Here is an 8,104-nt window from a genome sequence, read left to right as displayed (position 1 = left end):
CCTCAAACCTATGTTTTTTTCAGTGAATTCCAAAGGTTTTTTAAATGCTAATTTCTAACTATAACGTGCCTGAAACTTAAGGTTTTTTCAGTGAATATATATATATATATATATATATATATATTACCTACTGGTAGTTGCCAGTAGGTAGTTATAGTTGGGACCTATTTTCCATAGGAAATCCGCAACATTCTATTTGGAATAACGTTGGCACCGATTGACGAATCTTTGCGAAATTTTACACACTTTTGGCCAGCTCCGGTCCGTTCCTATCCTGAAAATTTCACGGTGATTCGTCAAGCGGGGGCCGAGAAAAAAGGGGGGTCCCAAAACGCGTTTTCCCCATGCATTTTCCCATAGGTCCTGTTGACGCAGCTACAGCCCGAACTGCTGAACGGAATTACACCAAATTTGGCAAAGAGGTAGTCCTCAGTTCAGACTCGTGTGTTTTGCTTAAATGGTGTTAATCTGTTCAGTAGTTCCTGAGAAAATCAAAATTAAAATCACATATATATCTGGACGGAGACTAACCACACATCTCAGCGTGAGATCTGATTGGCTGTCAGTACTTCATCCAAGACGTGTTGGCAGCCATCTTGGGACCAATATACATGATAGCACCTCATTAAAAAGCATTGCAGTTAATAGAAGGTTTTAAGACTTTAGTTACATTATAAATCATTTGTTGATGGTACCATACTCATTTTAGGAATTGTGGTGTGTTCTAAGGTGATTTTACCATGTGAACAAGCCTTCTGCTGTGATATCATGAATCATGTTTGAGAGAAAACTATTTTCTCATGCTTTTCCCACAGAGGTTTGGAAGGTGATCTATAAGCTAAATTGAGAACATATTTTCTGTAAATTCACATTATCTTTCTCAGTCATGTGAGAATGAAGTCTGACATTCTCAGTAAAACATTTACATCCAACAAGGGCAGAGACTGTCAGTTGATTCCTTTGTGTTCTACTGCAGCTTCCCAGAGTGTTCTAAAGAACAACTAGAGCGCTAACAGTCCTACTTATGACAAACGTATGGCACACCTGAAGCCATCTTGATTGGAATAAAGTGGTAACTTAAAACATTTAATTTAAAAATGAACAAAATGAGGGGGTTCATTTTGCCATACAAAAGTGTGATTAGTACTGCAGAAAGAAAAATTAGGGCACATTTTGAGTGACTTCTCAAATCCTCTTCTATTTCATTAAAAAATTCTGACATGCAGACTGAAATATACACTTTCAATACCAGCAGCAGACTTTCCTGGTGAGCAGTAGCTTTACTACAGTAATCTAATAAGCAACTAGAGTGCTAACATTCTGAATTTATGGCAAATGTGTGACACTTCTGAATGCCTTCTTGATGGAATCAAAGTAAAAAACTGAAAGTATTTCCTACTGAGGAGACTGTAGTAAATTAGGAAATTAGGAGACTTCATAACAAATAAGTCTCCCAAAATGGCCACCAGAGACAAAAGAGCCCAAATGTAGCCCAAATATCACCCAGATGTAGCCCAAGTATAGCCCAATGACAGAATGTCCCAGAGTGTTCTAACGAACAACTAGAGCGCTAACATTCTTACTTATGACAAAAGTATGGCACACCTGAAGCCATCTTGAGTGGAATAAAGTGGTAACACTTAAAACATTTAATTTACAAAGGAACAAAATGAGGGGGTTCATTTTGCCATAGAAATTATGATTAGTGCAGCAGAAAGAAACATTAGGGAACATTTTGACTTCTCAAATCCTCTTCTATTTCATAAAAAAATTCTGACATGCAGACTGAAACATGCACTTTGAATACCAGCAGCAGACTTCCCTGGTGAGCAGTAGCTTTACTACAGTGATCTAATGAGCAACTAGAGTGCTAACATTCAGAATTTATGCCAAATGTGTGACACATCTGAATGCCTTCTTGATGGAACCAAAGTAAAAAACTGAAAGTATTTCCTACTGAGGAGACTGCAGTAAATGAGGAAATTTCATAACAAATAAATCTCCCAAGATGGCCACCAGAGACAAAAGAGCCCAAATGTAGCCCACATATCACCCAGACGTAGCCCAAGTATAGCCCAATGACAGAATGTCCCAGAGTGTTCTAACGAACAACTAGAGCACTAACAGTCTTACTTATGACAAAAGTATGGCACACCTGAAGCCATCTTGATTGGAATAAAGTGGTAACACTTAAAACATTTAATTTACAAAGGAATAAAATGAGGGGGTTCATTTTGCCATAGAAATTATGATTAGTGCTGCAGAAACAAAAATTAGGGCACATTTTGACTTCTCAAATCCTCTTCTATTTCATAAACAAAATTCTGACATGCAGACTGAAACATGCACTTTGAATACCAGCAGCAGACTTCCCTGGTGAGCAGTAGCTTTACTACAGTGATCTAATGAGCAACTAGAGTGCTAGCATTTAGAATTTATGGCAAATGTGTGACACATCTGAATGCCCAAAGTAAAAATCTAAAAGTATTTCCTACTGAGGAGACTGCAGTAAATGAGGAAATTAGGAAACTTCATAACACATAAATCTCCCAAGATGGCCACCATAGACAAAAGAACCCAAATGTAGCCCAAATATCACCCAGATGTAGCCCAAGTATAGCCCAATTACGGAATGTCCCAGAGTGTTCTTAAGAACAACTAGAGCGCTTACTGTCTTACTTATGACAAAAGTATGGCACACCTGAAGCCATCTTGATTGGAATAACCTGGTAACACTTAAAACATTTAATTTAAAAAGTAACAAAATGAGGGGGTTCATTTTGCCATAGAAAGTATGATTAGTGCTGCAGAAAGAAAAATTAGGGCACATTTTGAGTGACTTCTGAAATCCTCTTCTATTTCATTAAAAAAATTCACACATGCAGACTGAAACATGCACTTTCAATACAAGCAGCAGACTCCCCTGGTGAGCAGTAGCTTTACTACAGTGATCTAATGAGCAACTAGAGTGCTAAAATTCTGAATTTATGGCTAATGTGTGACACACCTGAATGCCTTCCATGGCCACCAGAGACAAAAGAGCCCAAATGTAGCCCAAATATCACCCAGATGTAGCCCAAGTATAGCCCAATGACAGAATATCCCAGAGTGTTCTAACGAACAACTAGAGCGCTAACAGTCTTACTTATGACAAAAGTATGGCACACCTGAAGCCATCTTGAGTGGAATAAAGTGGTAACACTTAAAACATTTAATTTACAAAGGAACAAAATGAGGGGATTCATTTTGCCATAGAAATTATGATTAGTGCTGAAGAAAGAAAAATTAGGGCACATTTTGAGTGACTTCTCAAATTCTCTTCAATTTCATTAAAAAATTCTGACATGCAGACTGAAACATGCGATTTTAATACCAGCAGCAGATCTCCGTGGTGAGCAGTAGCTTTACTACAGTGATCTAATGAGCAACTAGAGTGCTAACATTCAGAATTTATGGCAAATGTGTGACATATCTGAATATCTTCTTGATGGAATCAAAGTAAAAAACTGAAAGCATTTCCTACTGAGGGGACTGCGGTAAATGAGGAAATTAGGAAACTTCATAACACATAAATCTCCCAAGATGGCCAATAGAGACAAAAGAGTCCAAATGCAACACAAATATCACCCAGATGTAGCCTACATGTAGCCCAATGACAGAAGTGTGCAAAACACTTATTTTTTGTGTATTTGCAGTTTTATATAGTGCAGACTTGTCAGGTATTGGAGTGCTTTACATGAGCATTGGTTACATCACACAAGATCAAATTCATTTAGGTTGTAGACATGGGGAGATTAAGTGATTTGAGCAGAATCACAGATTGTTGAGCTGAAGCAGAAACTCCAACCTGGTTCCCAAGTTGCAAAGTCTGCAGCTCTGGAAGTAACACCACATCCTCTCCCCTAGGTGCAGCATTTAATCAAGTGGTCAACTGGATAAAAAAACATAAAGATTACAAATAATTTAAAAGTTCTTTGTCCCTATTTGAAAACTCAGAAAATATGTCCTCATTTTAGTTTTTTAGAGCACTAACCATAATTTTGATGCAAATAAGACCCTCTCATATATGTAATTTCTAAAGGAAATGCTCTGGGAATTACAGTTTTGATTACATCAAGATGATGTCAGGCGTTCCACACTTTTGTAATAAATATAGAATGTTAGCAATCTAGTTGTTCATTGGGATACTGTTGAGAGGCAGAGGCCAGGGGCACGGACTCTGAAAATTGAAGGCAGGTAGGAGAGTGCAGAGGCAACAATTTGACCACACTGGGCAGGCAGGAAGGGCAGTGGCAGCACAACAGACTATGGAGGGCAGTGGAAAGGGGGCCAGGGGCAACAAACCAACAATACAGGACTGGCAAGAGAGGCTGTGGCAATATATTAGACCATTGTGGGCAGAAGGAAGAGGCAGTGGTAGTACAACCATACATGCCAACAGACCCGTTTCAGCCAGGAAACGTCCAATGTTTTTAAGCTCAAATGGGCTTTATTTGATCTGTCTCCTGTCTACAATCTCCTCTTTTTCAATGTAACTCAAAGGGGAAAATCAATACCCCAGTTTTTTTTCAAAATCTCCCTCTTACCAAGTTCAAAATGTTCGCAAGTATGGTACATTGGATCATGGTAGGCAGGAGGAATTGAGGTAGGGACATGGACTCGGATAACAGAGGACAGGAGGGACATGGAGAGATGTACCAAACTGACCCTACAGGGCAGGCATCAGGGTTTGCAGCAGCACAATACACCACACAGGGCATGCGGGACAGGAGTGCAGCACAACAATCCATAGGAAGGAAAAGGGAGGGGACAGGACCATGCACATGGACAATAGAGAACAGAGGGGAAAGAGGCAATGGTAGCTAGTTGACCATAATGGACAGACAGGAGAGAAAGCTGCAGCATAACAGACCATAAAGGGCAGGAGGGACGGATCAGGGGCATTACAATGGAACAGACAAGCCAGGAGGGAGGGAATAGGGGTCTGCACATGGAAACAGAGGGCTGGTGGCAAGGGGGCAGGGCAGGAGCAGCAAGATGACCATGGAGGTCAGGCAGGATGGGCACTAGAAACAAGACACACCATGGAGAGCAACAGTGAGACTGATGGCACACACACAGACCATGTAGGGAAGGTGGGAGTGGGTCAGGGGCAGCTAGCTGACCACACAAGGAAGGTGGGAGGGGCCATGGTAGCACAGAAACCATGCATGGCAAGCGGGAGGGTTAGTGGCAGCACAATGGCTATGATGGGCAAGAAGGAGGGTGCAGGGGCATGCACAAAGGTCCATGGAGGATAGAAGGGAGGGTCAGGACCTGGGCACAGACAAGAGAGTTCAGGGAAAGGGGCCTCACAACAGACCGCGCGGGGCAGGCAGGATGAACAGATGCAGCACAACAGACCAGGGAGGGCAGAAGGGTGTGGCAGTAAAATGGACCATGGAGGACAGGAGGAAGGGGATAGGGGCATGGCATGTGGACAGGCAGGGTGGAGGTGGCAGGGACAGGTTACAGTCATCTGACAATGCTAGGCAGGTGGGAGGGGAGTGGCAGCTCAACAGAACACTCAGAGTAGATAGGAGTGGCAGGTCCATGGAACATGATGGGCAAAAAGGATGGAGCAGGGGCATGTACAAAGACATCGGAGGGCAGGGGGAAGGTGAATAGGGGCAGCAAGCTAAGCACAGAGGCTAAGCAGGAGGTCAATGATGGGCCATAGAATTGGGCAATGGAGGGCAGAAGGAGTGGAATGGTACATCACGCTAAATGGAGGGCAGTGGCAGCACAGTAGACCATGCATGGCAGGAGGGAGGAGGCTAGTCTATGGATTCAGACAACAGAGGATAGGGAGGAGGTGGATCGGGCAGCAAGCTAACTGTTCAGAGAAGGTGGGTATTAGGAACTTTATTTTTTTGTAAATGTGTGTCTGTGCGAACTACTTAAAATATGAACAAGTATGCAGCATAATCTCACTTTTATTCAGGATGAAGAGGATGTTTGTGACTGTGACTCTGGGATCACTTGGCAGAAACACCCCCTGACCTTCCACCCCCATCGCAAAATGTAATGCCCGTGAAAAGGGTAGGTGGACGCAGTGTTATATAGAACATAGTCCTGAGAGCACGAATGAAAATGAAGACTAGATATAGTATATGGAATAAATTATGCACCGAAAAGTGTGACATAAGATGAACCGGGGCGTGAAATATAATATGCAATACATTGTGCGCAATGACAGATTCATTGGAGAGCGCGAGATAGCACAGGCACTAGCGTGTGCTATGCGATATGCGCCTTGGAGTGTAATATGCACTGGGCAGTGTTGTGTAACCTAACTACTCTCTAAAGTTGTAATATAAAATATGTGCTGGGGAGTGCAACGTTGCATATGCACTGTGACAAAGATATGGATCCCAGATTGTAATATGTATGGCATAGCACTGTGCGTTATAACATAGGCATCGAGGAAGGCACGTTGGATGGGGCAATATAACCCGTGCGAAGGCTAGTGTGGCATGACATATTCACGGGGTGGTGTTACAGTGCACATGGGCTAGAGAGTGTCATAGCATACGTACTAGCTGGTGGAATACAACACAGAGGTGTGTGGCACTCGGCGGGCACTGGTGGGTGAAACACAGCATTGGGCTCAGCCAGGAGATTGCTGTGACTCTCAGTTGAGGTTCGTCTCCTTTCCAGAGAGTAAAATAAAAAGTATTACACATCCGGCGTGGATGTGTGTTTTATTAACCATGAGGGGGGTTTCTTGCATAGTTTGGTCGAATTTTTCTTGAATCCCCTTTGAATGGCTTGGTGTGCGTGTGTATTAAATGTGCCCGTCAATAGCTACCCATGTTTGTATAAATAAACAACAAGGGTGACTACTTGGAGAGTACCCACCTGCGGGGGTGCCGGGATTAGGCACGGTAGAGCGTCAGACACGTCAGAGCTTCACTAGCGGTGTAAATACATTCCACGTGGATTCATTGTATGCATAGTCGCCTTTAATGAATATCACGCAAATCGTCAAGGTGATAGGTACATACGGTTTGTCCAGCATGTCCTAGGTGTTTTTATAAATATATATATATTTTTTTTTTAAAACAAAGGCCGGCCCCGGGGGATGGGGTCCCCGGGGCCATAAGTGACCTGAGGAGGGGAGCAACGCATCCCCCCTCCTAAAGAATAAAAAAAATAAAAAGGCCATGACCCGGTTGGGGTCCCCGGGGCCGATTAAGGCCTTGGGAGGGCCAAATTTATTTTTTTCAACAAAAAAAATTAGGGTGCAGGCCCTGGGGGATGGGGTCCCCAGGGCCAATAAATTAGAAAAAGAAGGGGGGCCACCACACAGCCTTCCTTCTTAAAAAAATTAAATAAATAAAAGACCGCATTACGCTGGAGGCCACGCCCCCTCCTTGCAGCACTCTGCAAACACGCCCCATGGCCAGTTGTAAGTTGGGGAATTAATTCCTCTTCAATACTGAGGGTCCCTGAGGGCCAACTAGCCCAACAGGTATCTCCAGTATGCGCCAGGGAGCTGCGTTGCAGACAAGTGTTCTGAGGCCACGCCCCTTTTTACACCTCTATGCAACGCAGCTCTGTGGTGCTTACTGGAGGTACCTAGTGGGCTAGTTTGACCCTAGGGACCCTTAGGATTCAAGGGGACTTAATCTCTCAACGTAGAACGGCCACAGGGCGCGTTTACACAGTGGTGAAGGGAGGGGACGGGCCTGAGGTGACGAGTGCAAACACACCCTGTGGTGCGTTTTAAGTTGGGGAAATATTTCTCTTTCAATCCTGAGGGACCCTGGGGGCCAACTAGCCCACCAGGTGCTTCCAGTAAGCGCCACTGCTCTGCGTTGCATGGAGGTGGTGCAGACCGTGCCCCTTTTTACACCTCTCTGCAATGGCGCTTACTGGACGTACCTAGTGGGCTATTTTGCCCCTAGGGACCCTCAGGATTCAAGGGGACTTAATCTCCCAACTTAAAACGCCCACAGGGCGTGTTTACACAGTGGTTAAGGGAGGGACAGGGCCTGCGGTGACGTGTGCAATCACGCCCTGTGGCGCGTTTTAAGAGGTAGTTTTAATCCCCTGCCCTATT

The sequence above is a fragment of the Triturus cristatus genome, chromosome 2_1, assembly GCF_964204655.1.
Source record: "Triturus cristatus chromosome 2_1, aTriCri1.1, whole genome shotgun sequence".
Lineage (NCBI taxonomy): Eukaryota > Metazoa > Chordata > Amphibia > Caudata > Salamandridae > Triturus > Triturus cristatus.
This window is presented reverse-complemented; position numbering follows the sequence as displayed.